Raw genomic sequence first — 20,920 nt, 5'->3', positions numbered from 1 at the left:
TTACACATCTTTTTACATTACTATTTGGTGGGCTTGTTATTTTATACTGTTATTTGTGTGATTGCACATAATTACGCTTATTACCTCTACATTTTTATTAAGTATTTTTCCATTTATGGTTAATCTGCAGATACAATGCAATCTTGTGTCTGCTTTGATTTTTCAATAACATATTTTTAATAACATTTATAAATCATATATATTGTCTAATTATACATTACGTGTATATCATGTTGTGGTTCTTGGTCATTGCGGATATATGCCTAATCATGCTTATATGGATACCATTTATTTTTATGTATTTTTAATCTTGTTTTTATTTGTATTATTTCTGTAATTGGTGTAATTGCATTTATTGTATATTTATACTGGAGACATATTAATTTATTAACTTAATGTTTTAATGAACTATGGTATGTGGATGTGCATCTATATACATGTGATTATAACATTCAGTTAGGTGTTCTCATTGTATATTTCTTTGTGTGTTGTTTCCAGCCCTGTATATATTGACAAACAGCCGTTCATTGCCGATAATATATTCACTGCACAGCTGTGTTTGTCTCTGGCATCGTAGTTGATGGTAATGCAGACCACAACAAAATGGCGCTGGACTAAGTTGCGGACATCATAGCGATGTCTGCTTCGCGCATGCGCGGGGACGCCGGCAAAATGGCGGACGCGCTTATACGATCGCCAGATACTATAAATACAGGGTTTGGAGTAGATGTCTGGTTAGCTGACACACTCCCTATGAATATGTGCACATGGCACGAAACGCGTCAGGGTAAGAGCAGCATATCCCAGACATTTACCACCGTATGGAGCGGTGGTGATTTTTATGCTAATTAATGCAAATTTATGGTCAGTCTATTTATGCAGTTCTTGTCTATCTTTTGGATCAATAAATCTTTTTTAAAACGGTATCACACCATCCTGGCTTTTTTCTTGGGACCCTGCTGAGTCCAAAAACTTGCAGAGTCTCTTAGGGGACAGCTGAGGGGTGTCCTAGTGTGGCAACACATGATTTATAAGAGGATCCTTTGGATGGACTGCTGCGCTTAGATGATGACCAAATCCGTTTATGAGACAACTGCGTATGGATATCGGGATACCATCTATATGCATATTTGAATTATGCATCTGGTGAGTGCATGATTCAGTCATTCTGATCACCGGAAGACACTCGCTTTGCCAGTCACCATTTATGATGTTACTCAGGGACAGACACAGAATTGTTACTCAGGGACACAGAATTGTTACTCAGGGACACAGAATCGTTACTCAGAGACACAGAATCGTTACTCAGGGACAGACACAGAATTGTTACTCAGGGACAGACACAGAATTGTTACTCAGGGACACAGAATTGTTACTCAGGGACACAGAATTGTTACTCAGGGACACAGAATTGTTACTGAGGGACACAGAATCGTTACTGAGGGACACAGATTCGTTACTCAGGGACACAGAATTGTTACTCAGGGACACAGAATTGTTACTCAGGGACACAAAAAAGTTACTCAGGGACACAGAATCGTTACTGAGGGACACAGAATCGTTACTGAGGGACACACAATCGTTACTCAGGGACACAGAATTGTTACTCAGGGACACAGAATTGTTACTCAGGGACACAGAATCGTTACTCAGGGACACAGAATCGTTACTCAGGGACAGACACAAAATCGTTACTCAGGGACACAGAATCGTTACTCAGGGACAGACACAGAATTGTTACTCAGGGACACAGAATTGTTACTCAGGGACACAGAATTGTTACTGAGGGACACAGAATCGTTACTGAGGGACACAGAATCGTTACTGAGGGACACAGAATTGTTACCCAGGGACACAGAATTGTTACTCAGGGACACAGAATTGTTACTCAGGGACACAGAATTGTTACTCAGGGACACAGAATCGTTACTGAGGGACACACAATCGTTACTGAGGGACACACAATCGTTACTCAGGGACACAGAATTGTTACTCAGGGACACAGAATTGTTACTGAGGGACACAGAATCGTTACTGAGGGACACACAATCGTTACTCAGGGACACAGAATTGTTACTCAGGGACACAGAATTGTTACTCAGGGACACAGAATTGTTACTGAGGGACACAGAATCGTTACTGAGGGACACAGAATCGTTACTCAGGGACACAGAATCGTTACTGAGGGACACAGAATCGTTACTCAGGAACACAGAATTGTTACTCAGGGGCACAGAATTGTTACTCGGGGACAGACACAGAATTGTTACTCAGGGACACAGAATTGTTACTCAGGGACACAGAATTGTTACTGAGGGACACAGAATTGTTACTGAGGGACACAGAATCGTTACTGAGGGACAGACACAGAATTGTTACTCAGGGACACAGAATTGTTACTCAGGGACACAGAATCGTTACTCAGGGACAGACACAGAATTGTTACTCAGGGACACAGAATTGTTACTGAGGGACCCAGAATCGTTACTGAGGGACACAGAATTGTTTCTCAGGGACACAGAATTGTTACTCAGGGACACAGAATCGTTACTCAGGGACAGACACAGAATTGTTACTCAGGGACACAGAATTGTTGAATTAAAGAGTATGTCAGACAACACGCAGAGGAGTGGCAGAGGAGGCAATGTTTCAGGAGCGAGCAGACGTGGCAGCAGAGGAAGGGGTCGAAGCAGCACTAGTCGCAGCCAGAGGCCAGTGCTCCCGGTGTCATCCAGCGGTCGTGTCTCCACCGACAACCCTGCCGTCATCGATTGGTTGGCTCGGTCGTCTTCCTCTTCCCAGGTCACCTCTGACACCTACAGCCAACGGTCGGTGGGTACGTCAGACACAACCGTTAGTTGGCATGGCCCGGGAGCAAGCCCACTGAAATCACGTGTCCTCTACCTGCCCCTGTCCTTTGGTGTTCCCTCACCAAGCGAAGTATCGCATGCTGTGGGCTCAGCCCCACTGTACAGTGAGGAAGAGCTAACAGAGGGCGGTCAGGAACGGGGGGAGACATCCGCCTCTTCAGCAGCCAGGCGAAGAAGTACTGGCGAGGAGAGTGGCTCGGTAGCCGGTCTAGAGATAGGTCTGTCTCCTGACCCACACGCAGCCGAGGGGGCTAGTAGTGAGGCGGAGACCCTAATTGATGATGATGAGGCTGATCGCACTTGGCAGCCTCGTCGTCATCAGGCTATTGCTTCCGCATCATCAGGAGAAGAGGGTGCTAGCTTGGCAGCGAGCAAAACAGTCGGTGGGTTGCCCAGGAGGCAGCAGGGTCGCAGCAGTGTCAGTGGAGCCAAACGGCCACGGAGTACAGCACCAGCTCCACTGCAGCCTACCACCACGGCCAGTAGTGGTGCCGGTGTGCACGGAGGAAGTAGCAGTCAGCCAGTGAGGAGTAGCGGGGACAAAGTTTCCTACTCGGCGGTGTGGCAATTTTTCGTCAAGCCGCCCGAGGAAGTAAACGTAGCCGTATGTCGACTATGTGGCCAGAAAGTCAAGCGTGGCCAGGGGGCCCATGTTGGGACTACAGCGTTGCGTCAGCATATGCAGCGTCGCCATTCGGTGGCCTGGGAAAACCGTGATAAAGATACGGCGGTTCTGCCTGCCCCAGCCCCCGCTCCATCACCCGCTCCGTTACTTGCTCCGTCACCCGACGTCAATCGCCCTCTATCAGCCAGTCAAGGCTCCAACACCTCTGCTGAGGGGAGTTGTCGCTCGTTGGCATCTTCCGCTCGTTCAGATGCTCCTTCTCCTGCTACTCCTCTTCACGGATTCCGTCAGCAGTCTTTCTTGGAATCCGTTTCCAAGAGACAACAGTTTGCGAGCACGCACCCGACGGTGCAGAAGCTGAACGTCCTCCTGTCCAAGTTGCTGGTGCTGCAGTCCCTCCCTTTCCAAGTGGTGGACTCAGCACCTTTCCGAGAAATGATGGCTTGTGCCGCGCCGCGGTGGAGAGTGCCAAGCCGGCATTTCTTCGCCAAAAAGGCAGTGCCAGCCCTGCATTCACATGTAGAAGAGATGGTGGGCCAGTCTTTGAGCATGTCGGTCTCTGCCAAAGTGCACGGCAGCGCCGACGTGTGGAGCTGTAACTACGGTCAGGGACAGTACATGTCATTTACGGCCCACTGGGTGAACGTGGTGCCGGCACAGCCGCACCAGCAACTTGGACAGGTCACGACGCTTTTGCCTCCACGTTTGCACGTCCTTGGTCCAGCAAACATGTCCGCCTCTACCACCTCTTCTTCCGCCGTGTCCTCAGCCGCCACCCCCGTGCCAAGTCCCATTACCCGACCGGCATATCACATGTGCAGGGCGCAACGGTGTCACGCTGTGCTGCACCTGGTATGCCTTGGCGAACGTAGTCACACAGGGGAGGAACTTCTGAGTGTAATGAACAGAGAAATCGACAGATGGCTGTCTCCGCGCAAACTGAAAATCGGAACCATGTTGACCGACAACGGAAAGAACATGGTGTCTGCTCTGCGTCAAGGAAGGTTGTGCCATGCGCCATGCATGGCTCACATGTTCAATCTGGTTGTCAAGCGGTTCCTAAAATCCACCATCCCACTGCAAGACATCCTTAAAATGTCACGTAAACTTTGCATGCATTTCAGCCATTCCTACACCGCAAAGAACACCCTCATTGAGCTGCAGCGGCAGAACGGAATTCCACAGCATCGTCTGATCGGCGACGTTGCAACAAGGTGGAATTCAACCCTACACATGTTAGACCGCCTTTACGAGCAGCGAAAGGCCATCACCGATTTCCTGATGTTACAAGCGGATAAAGGTACTCCCCTGTGTAACTTAGATGTCAGCCATTGGCAGCTCATGCGTGACACCTGCCGCTTGCTCAGGCCCTTTGAGGAGGCCACGCTATTCGTGAGTCGGCAGGACTATGGGATGAACGACGTCATTCCTCTGTTGCACGTCCTGGAACAAATGCTGTTAACAATGGCTGGTCAGGGTGCGGTAGACGTGGCGCACAGATCTCAACGCCACATGACCCCTGTGGGGGCAGGACAGGAAGAAGAGGAGGAGGTAGAGGAGGACATTGGTGCTCAGGAATTATTGAGTGAAATGGGTGGTTTTTCCACTCAGCGGACAGGAGTGGAGGAGCAGGAGCATCTGGTAGAGGAGGAGGAGGAGACAGAGGACCCAGACGCACCGTGGCAGTATGCTGTGGAGATGGAGGCAGGGAGTCTTGGCACAAATGGCCCATAGCATGCTCGGTTGCTTGCGTAGCGACAGCCGAATAATAACCATCAGACAGAGGGATGACTTTTGGCTGTCCACCTTGTTGGACCCTCGCTACCGTTCAAAAATGGTGGCCTTTTTCACACCTGCTGAGAGGGAGGCCAAAATTACGTACTATAAAAACCACCTATGTAGTCAGTTGGTCTCTGCCTTGCTGCGCCAACGTCCATCCTCAGACACTGTGGGCCCTGTGCGCTCGCGTTCCGCTGCCATGGCAGCAGGGGAGGGGTGGGGTGGTAGGAGCAGTGGCAGCTCCACCAGCAGCGGCTGCCTCAGTCTGCAGTCGATGATGAGTAGCTTTCTTCACCAGCGCAGTGAGGAAACTACTAACCAGCCGCAGCAGCAGCAGCATCAGGTGGACCTGGAGCAGGACCTCAAACAACAGGCTTGGGCCTACTTGGACAGCACCCTGCCAACCGAGGTAGACAATCCCCTTGACTACTGGGCAACGAAACTTGACCTTTGGCCCCAACTAGCTGAATTTGCCCTTGAAAGGCTGTCATGCCCGGCCAGTAGCGTGGCATCGGAGTGCGTGTTTAGTGCGGCAGGAGGTATTGTAACTCCGCGGAGGACACGACTGTCCACCCAAAGTGTGGAGAGACTCACGTTTGTGAAAATGAATCAGGCGTGGATTAGTCTGGATTTCAAACCACCAGTTCCTGACACAACTGACTAAATCCGCCATGAATCATGCCCCAAACATGTTATTATTTTTAACATAGGCCTCTGTATGGCCTTCAATTTAAGCTGCTTACGCTTCGCCACTCTGCCATGGGCCCCTGTACCGCCTCCTCATGCTGCTGCCAGGTCCAGAGTGTGTCATGGGTCCCTGTACGGCCTCCCATTGCTGCTGTCTCCATCGCCACACTCTGCCATGTGCCACTTTCAGGTCTCCTCACACTGCTGGTGGGTTCCATTTTGTCATAGGGTGCTGGCAGATTACGGGCCTCCCATTGCTGCTGCCAGGCCCGTAATCTGCCATGGGCCCCTGTACCGCCTCCTCATGCTGCTGCCAGGTCCAGAGTGTGTCATGGGTCCCTGTACGGCCTCCCATTGCTGCTGTCTCCATCGCCACACTCTGCCATGTGCCACTTTCAGGTCTCCTCACACTGCTGGTGGGTTCCATTTTGTCATAGGGTGCTGGCAGATTACGAGCCTCCCATTGCTGCTGCCAGGCCCGTAATCTGCCATGGGCCCCTGTACCGCCTCCTCATGCTGCTGCCAGGTCCAGAGTGTGTCATGGGTCCCTGTACGGCCTCCCATTGCTGCTGTCTCCATCGCCACACTCTGCCATGTGCCACTTTCAGGTCTCCTCACACTGCTGGTGGGTTCCATTTTGTCATAGGGTGCTGGCAGATTACGGGCCTCACATTGCTGCTGCCAGGCCCGTAATCTGCCATGGGCCCCTGTACCGCCTCCTCATGCTGCTGCCAGGTCCAGAGTGTGTCATGGGTCCCTGTACGGCCTCCCATTGCTGCTGTCTCCATCGCCACACTCTGCCATGTGCCACTTTCAGGTCTCCTCACACTGCTGGTGGGTTCCATTTTGTCATAGGGTGCTGTATGGTCTCCCATTGCTGCTGCCAGGCCCGTAATCTGCCATGGGCCCCCGTACCGCCTCCTCATGCTTCTGCCAGGCCCGTAATCTGTCATGGGCCCCTGTACCGCCTCCTCATGCTGCTGCCAGGTCCAGAGTGTGTCATGGGTCCCTGTACGGCCTCCCATTGCTGCTGTCTCCATCGCCACACTCTGCCATGTGCCACTTTCAGGTCTCCTCACACTGCTGGTGGGTTCCATTTTGTCATAGGGTGCTGGCAGATTACGAGCCTCCCATTGCTGCTGCCAGGCCCGTAATCTGCCATGGGCCCCTGTACCGCCTCCTCATGCTGCTGCCAGGTCCAGAGTGTGTCATGGGTCCCTGTACGGCCTCCCATTGCTGCTGTCTCCATCGCCACACTCTGCCATGTGCCACTTTCAGGTCTCCTCACACTGCTGGTGGGTTCCATTTTGTCATAGGGTGCTGGCAGATTACGGGCCTCACATTGCTGCTGCCAGGCCCGTAATCTGCCATGGGCCCCTGTACCGCCTCCTCATGCTGCTGCCAGGTCCAGAGTGTGTCATGGGTCCCTGTACGGCCTCCCATTGCTGCTGTCTCCATCGCCACACTCTGCCATGTGCCACTTTCAGGTCTCCTCACACTGCTGGTGGGTTCCATTTTGTCATAGGGTGCTGTATGGCCTCCCATTGCTGCTGCCAGGCCCGTAATCTGCCATGGGCCCCCGTACCGCCTCCTCATGCTTCTGCCAGGCCCGTAATCTGTCATGGGCCCCTGTACCGCCTCCTCATGCTGCTGCCAGGTCCAGAGTGTGTCATGGGTCCCTGTACGGCCTCCCATTGCTGCTGTCTCCATCGCCATACTCTGCCATGTGCCACTTTCAGGTCTCCTCACACTGCTGGTGGGTTCCATTTTGTCATAGGGTGCTGTATGGCCTCCCATTGCTGCTGCCAGGCCCCTAATCTGCCATGGGCCCCTGTACCGCCTCCTCATGCTGCTGCCAGGCCCGTAATCTGTCATGGGCCCCTGTACCGCCTCCTCATGCTGCTGCCAGGTCCAGAGTGTGTCATGGGTCCCTGTACGGCCTCCCATTGCTGCTGTCGCCATCGCCACACTCTGCCATGTGCCACTTTCAGGTCTCCTCACACTGCTGGTGGGTTCCATTTTGTCATAGGGTGCTGTATGGCCTCCCATTGCTGCTGCCAGTCCCCTAATCTGCCATGGGCCCCCGTACCGCCTCCTCATGCTGCTGCCAGGCCCGTAATCTGTCATGGGCCCCTGTACCGCCTCCTCATGCTGCTGCCAGGTCCAGAGTGTGTCATGGGTCCCTGTACGGCCTTCCATTGCTGCTGTCTCCATCGCCACACTCTGCCATGTGCCACTTTCAGGTCTCCTCACACTGCTGGTGGGTTCCATTTTGTCATAGGGTGCTGTATGGCCTCCCATTGCTGCTGCCAGGCCCCTAATCTGCCATGGGCCCCCGTACCGCCTCCTCATGCTGCTGCCAGGCCCGTAATCTGTCATGGGCCCCTGTACCGCCTCCTCATGCTGCTGCCAGGTCCAGAGTGTGTCATGGGTCCCTGTACGGCCTCCCATTGCTGCTGTCTCCATCGCCACACTCTGCCATGTGCCACTTTCAGGTCTCCTCACACTGCTGGTGGGTTCCATTTTGTCATAGGGTGCTGTATGGCCTCCCATTGCTGCTGCCAGGCCCCTAATCTGCCATGGGCCCCCGTACCGCCTCCTCATGCTGCTGCCAGGCCCGTAATCTGTCATGGGCCCCTGTACCGCCTCCTCATGCTGCTGCCAGGTCCAGAGTGTGTCATGGGTCCCTGTACGGCCTCCCATTGCTGCTGTCTCCATCGCCACACTCTGCCATGTGCCACTTTCAGGTCTCCTCACACTGCTGGTGGGTTCCATTTTGTCATAGGGTGCTGTATGGCCTCCCATTGCTGCTGCCAGGCCCCTAATCTGCCATGGGCCCCCGTACCGCCTCCTCATGCTGCTGCCAGGCCCGTAATCTGTCATGGGCCCCTGTACCGCCTCCTCATGCTGCTGCCAGGTCCAGAGTGTGTCATGGGTCCCTGTACGGCCTCCCATTGCTGCTGTCTCCATCGCCACACTCTGCCATGTGCCACTTACAGGTCTCCTCACACTGCTGGTGGGTTCTATTTTGTCATAGGGTGCTGTATGGCCTCCCATTGCTGCTGCCAGGCCCCTAATCTGCCATGGGCCCCTGTACCGCCTCCTCATGCTGCTGCCAGGCCCGTAATTTGTCATGGGCCCCTGTACCACCTCCTCATGCTGCTGCCAGGTCCAGAGTGTGTCATGGGTCCCTGTACGGCCTCCCATTGCTGCTGTCTCCATCGCCACACTCTGCCATGTGCCACTTTCAGGTCTCCTCACACTGCTGGTGGGTTCCATTTTGTCATAGGGTGCTGTATGGCCTCCCATTGCTGCTGCCAGTCCCCTAATCTGCCATGGGCCCCCGTACCGCCTCCTCATGCTGCTGCCAGGCCCGTAATCTGTCATGGGCCCCTGTACCGCCTCCTCATGCTGCTGCCAGGTCCAGAGTGTGTCATGGGTCCCTGTACGGCCTCCCATTGCTGCTGTCTCCATCGCCACACTCTGCCATGTGCCACTTTCAGGTCTCCTCACACTGCTGGTGGGTTCCATTTTGTCATAGGGTGCTGTATGGCCTCCCATTGCTGCTGCCAGGCCCCTAATCTGCCATGGGCCCCCGTACCGCCTCCTCATGCTGCTGCCAGGCCCGTAATCTGTCATGGGCCCCTGTACCGCCTCCTCATGCTGCTGCCAGGTCCAGAGTGTGTCATGGGTCCCTGTACGGCCTCCCATTGCTGCTGTCTCCATCGCCACACTCTGCCATGTGCCACTTTCAGGTCTCCTCACACTGCTGGTGGGTTCCATTTTGTCATAGGGTGCTGGCAGATTACGGGCCTCCCATTGCTGCTGCCAGGCCCGTAATCTGTCATGGGCCCCTGTACCGCCTCCTCATGCTGCTGCCAGGTCCAGAGTGTGTCATGGGTCCCTGTACGGCCTCCCATTGCTGCTGTCTCCATCGCCACACTCTGCCATGTGCCACTTTCAGGTCTCCTCACACTGCTGGTGGTTTCCATTTTTGTCATAGGGTGCTGTATGGCCTCCCATTGCTGCTGCCTCCACCGCCACACTGTGGCTCCACACTCTGGTTTTGGCCCCGTGACTGCCCAAATGAGTGAAGTGTGCGGTGATTCTAAGATCGACGGCACTCATCTGCATGTCATACTGACTGACAGTATTATTTCTCTTCCCCAGCAGACTCCAAGGGCATTTAAATTAAAGGTACAGTGTTCTGCACTAATATAAAGGCTCTCTGAAGCCTAGAAACACCCTTTTTATAAGTTAAATTCGCAGCGAATATATTCGACTCGAATCGAATTTATTCCTCGAATTCGCCGAATCAGCAGAATCGAATTTTTGAATACTTCGCTCATCTCTACTTATATATATCACCCTCACTCCTTTCTTCACCTTATTACAGTACTTAACTCCTTATAATTCTGAACCCACACACACTAATAAAACATCCAGGACACTGGAACCTGTCCCTCCATATAAGTCATACTCCCATATTACCTCCCTCACCCTTCTGCTTCTCCTAACATCTGGAGACATTTCCCCAATTCCTGGGCCGCCATCTTTTTCCTTTGATCAGCACACTCGACACCCCCTATCCTCCAGCAGCAGCCACAATCCACACAATCTAGTTACTATTCCTCTTCTTCCTAGAACCAGCCTCCCCTTTTCCTGTTCCCTCTGGAATGCCCGCTTTGTCTGTAACAAACTCACCTCTGTCCAAGACCTTTTTATCACAAACTCCTTTAACTTACTTGCAATTACAGAAACCTGGATTCCCGAATCTGACTCTCCCTCTCCTGCTGTCCTCTCCCATGGTGGTCTCCTCAGGACTCACTTTACCAGGCCTAGTGGACGGATAGTAGGTGGAGTAGGAATCCTCCTATCCCCTCAAAGCACTTTTCAGGTCCTCCATTCACCTCCCTCTCTGTTCCTCTCCTCATTTGAAGTTCACTCTATACATCTGTTCTCTCAAGTTTCTTTAACCACTTGAGCCCCAGAGGATTTACCCCCCTTAATGACCAGGCCTTTTTTTGCTGTTTGGCGCTGCACTAATTCAAATGATAATTGCGCGGTCATGCAATGCTGTACCCAAACAAAATTTACGTCCTTTTCTTCACACAAATGGAGCTTTCTTTTGGTGGTATTTGATCACCTGTGCGCTTTTTATTTTCGGCGCTATAAACAAAAAAAACACGAAAATCTTGAAAAAAAACCAATTTTTTCTACTTTCAGCTATAAAAAATATATCGTAAACTCAAAGTTAGTCATAAATTTAAGCCAAAATGTATTCTGCTACATGTTTTTGGTAAAAAAAATCCCAATAAGTGTATATTGATTGCTTTGTGTGAACGTTATAGCGTCTACAAACTATGGTATAGATACTGTAATTTATGCCTTTTTTTGCTATACAGCGCTGCACTAATTCAAATGATAATTGCGCGGTCATGCAATGCTGTACCTAATCAAAATTTACGTCCTTTTTTTCACACAAATAGAGCTTTCTTTTGGTGGTATTTGATCACCTGTGCGCTTTTTATTTTTGGCGCTATAAACAAAAAAACACGAAAATCTTGAAAAAAAAACAATTTTTTCTACTTTCAGCTATAAAAAATATATCGTAAACTCAAAGTTAGTCATAAATTTAAGCCAAAATGTATTCTGCTACATGTTTTTGGTAAAAAAAGTCCCAATAAGTGTATATTGATTGCTTTGTGTGAACGTTATAGCGTCTACAAACTATGGTATAGATACTGTAATTTATGCCTTTTTTTGCTATACAGCGCTGCACTAATTCAAATGATAATTGCGCGGTCATGCAATGCTGTACCCAATCAAAATTTACGTCCTTTTTTTCACACAAATAGAGCTTTCTTTTGGTGGTATTTGATCACCTGTGCGCTTTTTATTTTTGGCGCTATAAACAAAAAAACACGAAAATCTTGAAAAAAAAACAATTTTTTCTACTTTCAGCTATAAAAAATATATCGTAAACTCAAAGTTAGTCATAAATTTCAGCCAAAATGTATTCTGCTACATGTTTTTGGTAAAAAAAATCCCAATAAGTGTATATTGATTGCTTTGTGTGAACGTTATAGCGTCTACAAACTATGGTATAGATACTGTAATTTATGCCTTTTTTTGCTATACAGCGCTGCACTAATTCAAATGATAATTGCGCGGTCATGCAATGCTGTACCCAATCGAAATTTACGTCCTTTTTTTCACACAAATAGAGCTTTCTTTTGGTGGTATTTGATCACCTGTGCGCTTTTTATTTTTGGCGCTATAAACAAAAAAACACGAAAATCTTGAAAAAAAAACAATTTTTTCTACTTTCAGCTATAAAAAATATATCGTAAACTCAAAGTTAGTCATAAATTTAAGCCAAAATGTATTCTGCTACATGTTTTTGGTAAAAAAAATCCCAATAAGTGTATATTGATTGCTTTGTGTGAAAGTTATAGCGTCTACAAACTATGGTATAGATAATTTGAAATTTACACAGCTTTTACTTTCTGACCGCCCATCACATCTCTTGAGGTGCTAAAATACCAGGATAGAACAAACACCCCCAAATGACCCCTTTTTGGAAAGCAAATCTCAGGGAGGGGGAGGGGGGGCCATTTTCTCCCGCTGCTTGTAAAGGCAATTCTGCAGCTAATTAACCACTAGGAATGCTTTTACATGAAAGCCCATTTCCGGCTGAAAAAAATAAAACCAGGATGATGCCTGCAGCTGCAGGCATCACCCTGGTATAACCATTCAAAGTCCAGTGATGTACCAGTACGTCACTGGTCCTTGTTGGGTGTATATGCTATGTTCTTTTTTTCTTTATGCAGCCTGTGGGCTGAATGAAAAAAAAGAGAAGAAATCTCTGCCAGAAAAAGTGTGTGGTATGCCCACCATTAGAAACCTCCCTCAATCCACCCACTTCTAATGGTGGGCACATATGAAATGTGCCAACAAATATAAAATATATATGCCGAAGCATGGGGGCCATCCACCCACTGGCCACCCCAGGCCCCCATGCTTTGGCATATATTTTCTTTTTTTTAACTGCGGATGAAAAATCTCATCCGACAGCACTGCACACACCTACTTATGTCTATTCTGAAAGCAAGACCCTGTTGCTGTCAGAATAAACAGGTCAGTGCTGCAGTTTGACGTTCCTGCAAAGAAATCAACAAGGGTTAACAATAAAACATAAACTCAACAACTTTATAATGAAAAGTGTGTGGTGGTATGCCCACCATTAGAAACCTCCCTCAATCCACCCACTTCTAATGGTGGGCACATATGAAATGTGCCAACAAATATAAAATATATATGCCGAAGCATAGGGGCCATCCACCCAGTGGCCACCCCAGGCCCCCATGCTTTGGCATATATTCTCTTTTTTTTAACTGCGGATGAAAAATCTCATCCGACAGCACTGCACACACCTACTTATGTCTATTCTGAAAGCAAGACCCTGTTGCTGTCAGAATAAACAGGTCAGTGCTGCAGTTTGACGTTCCTGCAAAGAAATCAACAAGGGTTAACAATAAAACATAAACTCAACAACTTTATAATGAAAAGTGTGTGGTGGTATGCCCACCATTAGAAACCTCCCTCAATCCACCCACTTCTAATGGTGGGCACATATGAAATGTGCCAACAAATATAAAATATATATGCCGAAGCATAGGGGCCATCCACCCAGTGGCCACCCCAGGCCCCCATGCTTTGGCATATATTCTCTTTTTTTTAACTGCGGATGAAAAATCTCATCCGACAGCACTGCACACACCTACTTATGTCTAATCTGAAAGCAAGACCCTGTTGCTGTCAGAATAAACAGGTCAATGCTGCAGTTTGACGTTCCTGCAAAAAAATCAACAATGGTTAACAATAAAACATAAACTCAATAAAACAACTTTATAAGGAAAAGTGTGTGGTGGTATGCCCACCATTAGAAACCTCCCTCAATCCACCCACTTCTAATGGTGGGCACACATGAAATGTGCCAACAAATATAAAATATATATGCCGAAGCATAGGGGCCATCCACCCACAGGCCACCCCAGGCCCCCATGCTTTGGCATATATTCTGTTTTTTATAACTGCGGATGAAAAATCTCATCCAACAGCGCTGCTCACGCTGACTTATGTCTATTCTGAGAGCAAGTTCCTGTTGCTGTCAGAATAAACAGGTCAGCGCTGCAGCTGAAAGCATTCCTGCAAACAGAAATGGTTAACAATAAAACAACAATAAACCAGTGAAAGTCGAACAATCACAAAAATGACAACAACAAAAAAAACTATAACTATTTTTGGTTTTTACATTTTTTTATTTTTTTGGGGGGTATTTGTACTTTTATTTATTTTTTTTATTTTTTTTAACTTTTTTTTCCAAACTTCAAACATTTAAACAGCTGGTAGGGTCTCTCCAAATGCGATAGCCAGTTTCCTGACTACCGAACATCTTTTGAGACCCTGTGTAAATGTGCCCTGATCTGTGCCGTGCTGTACCCTATACTAATAGTTCACTAGTGTATGGTAGAGGCGGAAGCAGGGCTTGATGCAGAGGCCAGGTTGGCCAGGACAGGAGGGACAACAATAGCGGCTGTCACGCCTAATTCCACGTTTGCTGCAGACACGACATCTTTTTTGGGGTCTTCTTTGGGTTGGGGTACCAGGAATGGTATCGAGAAAATGTCTCTCATGCAGACGGCTAACTGCATCTGGGAGAGGGATTTGGGGCACAGCACCTTCTGGATACAAAAGGGCCCTGATGTTCTCTAACTGGAAATTTAGGTATGATCCACTATGTCCAGTTGCTTTATAGAGAACAAAAGCATTATATAGAGCCAATTGAAATAAATAAACTGACACTTTTATGTACCAGCGTTTGGATTTTCGGGAAACTAAATACGGCTGCATCATCTGGTCATTGAAGTCCACCCCTCCCATGTTAAGGTTATAATCGTGGACACAGAGGGGCTTCTCAACAACACCAGTTGCCGTGGTAATTTGGACGGTCGTATCTGCATGAATGGAAGACAGGAGGTAAACATCCCGTTTGTCCTTCCACTTCACTGCGAGCAATTCTTCATTTCTCAAGCAGGCTTTTTCCCCCTTTTTAAGACGGGTATTTACAAGCCGTTGGGGGAAGCCTCGGCGATTAGGTCGCACAGTGCCACATGTGCAAATTCCCAAATTGAACAAATGTCTAAATAGTGGCACGCTTGAATAAAAATTGTCCACGTATAAGTGGTACCCCATGTGGAAATAGGATGACGCCAAGTCCCAAACTATCTTGCCACTGCTCCCCATGTAGTCTGGGCATCCGGGGGGCTCCAAGTAACTATCTTTTCCCTCGTAAATCCGAAACTTACATGTATAGCCTGTTGCCCTCTCACAGGTCTTATACATCTTGATCCCATATCTGGCACGCTTGCTGGGGAGATATTGTTTGATTACAAGGCGGCCAGAATATTGAATGAGGGACTCATCGATGCAGATGTTTTTCTGGGGAGTATACACATCTGCAAATTTTTGGTTAAAGTGATTTACGAGGGGCCGAATTTTGTGGAGCCGGTCAAATTCAGGGTCACCCCGAGGACGACTGAGTGAGTTGTCGTAGAAGTGCATAAAACGCCTTATCGTCTCATATCTATGCCTGGCCATGGCAGCAGAGAACACGGGCATGTGAACAAGAGGGTCGGTGGACCAATACAACCGCAATTGATTTTTATCATTAATGCCCATGTTGAGGGTTAGGCCCAAAAAAACTTTAAATTCGGAAACCGTAATGGGTTTCCATGCGAATGGTCTGGCAAGGTTTGAATTTGGGTTGGCGGCGATAAATTGGCGTGCATATAAATTGCTTTGATCCACAATCAATGCATAAAGATCTTCTGTGAAAAACAGCTCAAAAAAATTAAGGGGAGTATTTAAATTTGCTGTTTCCACCTGAATTCCGGGTTGGGCAGTGAATGGGGGAAGTACGGGTGCTGCAGAATTTGTGGGCTGCCAATCGGGATTTGCAAGCACATCCGGAAGGACACTAGGGGCTCTACGGGCCTGTCTGCGAATTCTTGGTGGCCGCGGGACACTACTTGTGCTCGCCACCGCACCAGCTTGTACTGCACTTATGGGACTCGCCACGTCACCAAGTGATACTGCAGTGCTGGTATGCCTACGACCAGGACGTACTAGGCCGCTGGTGCTCGCCAGTTCACCAAAAGATACTGCGGCACTAGTACTGGCACTCTGCTGCATATGAGAGTCATCATGCATTTGTACCACCTCAGCAACCTGTGAATGGGATCGGGTACGCCTGACCTTAGCAGGGACCACTTCCTCGTCGCCTGAGCTAGCTGTCAGGGTGCCGCTGCTGTCTATAGGTTCGTATTCTGAGCCTGGTTCTGCCAGTGAGTCTTCCCCTTCGCTCTCACTTGACATGCTCAGAATCCTATAGGCCTCTTCACTAGTGTACCTTTGCTTAGACATTTTGGCCACTAAATTTACAGGTACCTAGTGCGACTCACGGGAAAAAGAGCGCCTGGCTGTCAGGGACTGCTTGAACCCCTACAAAAAATTTACCGACAAGTGCTAACAGATATCAGGCCTGATTCTGTGAACACTGCGGTTTTGTGTGTAATATGTATCAAGTGACAGTTATCTACTGACACTGCACTTGCCGGGGGAGAAGGGGGGGGCGTAGGGGCTAAACGCAGGTGCTGGCAGGTGTTGGGGCTGATCCCGCTAACACTGCGTTTTTGGGGATACTAAAGTAATGTGAATGCTGGTATAGCGCTGATCTGATCAAAGATATTGATCCAATCAGACACTATACTAGCAATGAAGGTTTAGCGTGCAAGTAAGCGTGTTCCTGGCAATCAAGGGGTCAAATGTGATTATCTGTGTACTAGCGGGCAAAATGGCGCTATCTGGGAGGGGCGCTAACACTATTGGAAGTCGCTAGCGACACTGATACAGTGATCAGTAAAAATTGGTTCACTGAGCAGTGACACTGGTGACAGGGCAGTGAAGGGGTCAACTCAGGGGGGAGGGGGGGGGCGATCAAGGGGTTAGACGGGATCACTGGTGTATTAGCGGGCAATCTGGCGCTATCTGGGAGGGGCGCTAACACTAACGGAAGTCGCCAGCGACACTGATACAGTGATCAGTAAAAATTGGTTCACTGATCAGTGACACTGGTGACAGGGCAGTGAAGGGGTCAACTCGGGGAGGGGGGGGGGGCGATCAAGGGGTTAGACGGGACTACTGGTGTATTAGCGGGCAATCTGGCGCTATCTGGGAGGGGCGCTAACACTAACGGAAGTCGCCAGCGACACTGATACAGTGATCAGTAAAAATTGGTTCACTGATCAGTGACACTGGTGAGAGGGCAGTGAAGGGGTCAACTCAGGGGGGGGGGGGGCGATCAAGGGGTTAGACGGGACTACTGGTGTATTAGTGGGCAATCTGGCGCTATCTGGGAGGGGCGCTAACACTATCGGAAGTCGCCAGCGACACTGATACAGTGATCAGTAAAAATCGCTTCACTGATCAGTGACACTGGTGACAGGGCAGTTAAGGGGTTAACTGGGGGGGTGGGGGGGGAAATTAAGGGGTTAAATGGCTTTATTGGTGTACTGGGGGGCAAACTGGCGCTATCTGGGAGGGGCGCTAGCACTATTGGAAGTCGCCAGCGACACTGATACAGTGATCAATAAAAATCGCTTCACTGATCAGGTACACTGGTGACAGGGCAGTGAAGGGTTAACTGGGGGGGGGCAATCAGGGGGTTAAATGTGTCCTAGAGTGTGTTCTAACTGTTAGTGTAGTGTTTTACTCACGTTTAAATGTCTCTTCTTCTCTGTCTGGAACGGAATGTGTCCAGGCAGAGAAGAATGACATCATATCCTGCCCTGTGTAAATATCAACACAGGACAGGATAGGACAGGGACCGATCATCCGATTTCAGCCAGAAATCACTGGCTGAAATCTAATGATTGATCCCTCCTGGATCGAATCGGATCACCCGCGGGTCGGCGGGCGCGCGCGCGCGCGCCCCCTGCCCGCGAAAGTGTCGGGAGCGCGGAACCCGTTTTTAAACGTGGTTTTGCGCTCCACTGCCGCCCTGCACACGTATAAACACAGTGGCAGGGCGGCAAGCGGTTAAGAATTGCTGTGATCTATTGTCCTCCTGGACCGGTATCAAGCTTCCTTGATGATTTCTCTGCCTGGCTGCCTTACTTTCTCTCTTCTGAAATTCCCATGATCATTCTTGGTGACTTCAACATCCCTGTTATTCTTAACACTCCTGCTACCTCTAAACTTCTGAGCCTAACCACTTCTTTTCACCTAAAACAATGGACGCATGCTTCTACTCACTCCAATGGTAACTGCCTCGACCTTGTATTCTCCTACCTATGCACTTCTTGCAACCTCACCAACTTTCCTCTTCCTCTCTCTGATCACTCCCTTATTAGCTTCACTCTCTCCTTGGCATCCTCCTGCTTGTCTTCCAACTACCAAGCAGTTACCCATAGAAACCTTTGTTATCTTAACCCTTCTCTTCTTTTTTCAGCAACAGATTGTCTCTATGACAAAATCTCAGCCCTGTCCTGCCCAGCCTGGCCACTTCTGTCTACAATAGTTCACCGTCATCGACTGTGAACACCTTGGCTCCCCTCACTACACACAGAATTAGGCCCTGACTGCTACAGCCTTGGCAAACAGACAATACCAGATGCTTCAAAAAACGTAGCCGTGCTCTTGAGTGTTTATGGCGCAAGACTAAGACCCAGCAAGACTTCGACCAATATAAATCTGCCCTTCAAAAATACAATTCTTGTCTCCACACTGCCAAACAGACCTATATTATCACTCTCATTAACACCTCACGCAATCCCCATCAACTCTTTTCTACCTTTAACTCTCCACTTCGTCTTTCTCTACCTCTACCCACTAACCCACTCACTGCCCAGGAGATCGCTAATCACTTCAAAAATAAGATTGATACAATTCATGATGAGATCTCCACTGTACAGATATCTTACCCTACACTCCTTGTCCACCAGACATCTCCCTCACCCTACACTCCTTGTCCACCAGACATCTCCCTCACCCTACACTCATTGTCCACCAGATAGCTCCCTCACCCTACAATCCTTGTCCACCTGCACAATCTATACTTCCCTTGTTTAACCCAGCTACTATAGAGGTGGTTGGTAAACTGTTTTTATAAAGCCCACCTAACCACCTGGACCCTGTTCCCTCGGAAATACTACGGTCACCCTCTGGCTCTATCCTTCATTCTTTAACTCATATCTTCAGTCTCTCCCTTTCTACTGGCATCTTCCCCAACTCTCTAAAACATGAGCTAGTCACCCCCATACTTAAAAAAGCCTCACTGGACCACGCCAATCTTGGCAACCTAAGAGCCATCTCCTTACTCCCTTTTGCCTCCAAACTCCTTGAACGTCTAGTCTACAACCGGATGAGCTGCCACCTTATTCAAAATAACCTTCTCGATCCCCTTCATTCTGGATTTTGCTCACAACCCTCCACAGAAACTGCTCTCCTAAAACTTACAAAAGACTTACTAACCGCTAAAACCAATGGTCACTATTCCGTACTTTTGCTCTTGGACCTCTGCCTTTCACACAGTTGACCACCCCCTCTTCCTCAAAAAACTCTATTTACTTGGTCTCCGTGACTATACTCTCCATTGGTTTGAATCTTACCTATCTCACCGCACCTTCAGTATCACTTACAACTCTACTTCCTCCTCTCCTACTCCTCTTACTATCGGAGTCCCCCAAGATTCTGTCCTTGGACCTCTCCTACTCCTCTTACTGTCGGAGTCCCCCAAGATTCTGTCCTTGGACCTCTCCTATTCTCGATCTACACTTCTTCCTTGGGTCAACTGATAGCTTCCCATGGTTTCCAATCCCATTTCTATGCTGATGACACACAAATCTATCTCTCTACTCCTCAGCTCACCCCATCAGTTTCCACACGTATCACCGATTTACTACCAGACATATTAGATTGGATGTCACTCCACTTCTTAAAACTCAATCTATCCAAAACTGAGCTCATAATATTACCTCCCCCACGTGCCTCTTCCCCTGATTTCTCACTCAGGATCAATAACACCACTATCAACCCATCCCTGCATGCCAGGGTGCGAGGGGTAACCCTGGATTCTGAACTATCCTTTCAGGCCCACATCCAATCCCTGTCCAAATCATGTGACGTGGCCTACCACTTGGTGGCTGAGTGGCTGTTGTTCCCAGTTGCTTCCACTTTGTTATAATCCCACTAACAGTTGAGCGTGGAATATTTAGTAGCCAGGAAATGTCACGGATGGACTTATTGCCCAGGTGGTTACCTATCACGGGACCACGCTTGGAGTCACTGAGCTCCTGAGAGCGACCCATTCTTTCACCAATGTTTGTAGAAGCAGTCTGCATGCCTAGGGGCTTGATTGTATACACCTGTGTCCATGGAGGGGATTGGAACACCTGAATCACATGATATGGAGGGGATTGGAACACCTGAATCACATGATATGGAGGGGATTGGAACACCTGAATCACATGATATGGAGGGGATTGGAACACCTGAATCCAATGATTTGGAGGGAATTGGAACACCTGAATCACATGATATGGAGGGGATTGGAACACCTGAATCACATGATATGGAGGGGATTGGAACACCTGAATCCAATGATTTGGAGGGGATTGGAACACCTGAATCCAATGATTTGGAGGGGATTGGAACACCTGAATCACATTGTAACGGAACCGGAACCCAGACCGCTCTGAGTTTTTCCGTTATAGCACAACTTCCCTTGTCCGAACACTATCCACGGACCACACCCTGAAATCCCTCAGGAAAAAGACAGCACCCAGCTCTTACTAAAACAGGAAGCCAACTACTTTTATTGTACACAAACAACATG

The sequence above is a fragment of the Staurois parvus genome, unplaced genomic scaffold (assembly GCF_062004578.1).
Source record: "Staurois parvus isolate SC_StPar_1 unplaced genomic scaffold, SC_StPar_1.0 ptg001381l, whole genome shotgun sequence".
NCBI classification, from domain to species: Eukaryota; Metazoa; Chordata; class Amphibia; order Anura; family Ranidae; genus Staurois; species Staurois parvus.
The sequence above is the reverse complement of the archived record's forward strand: the minus strand, read 5'-3'. Positions refer to the sequence as shown.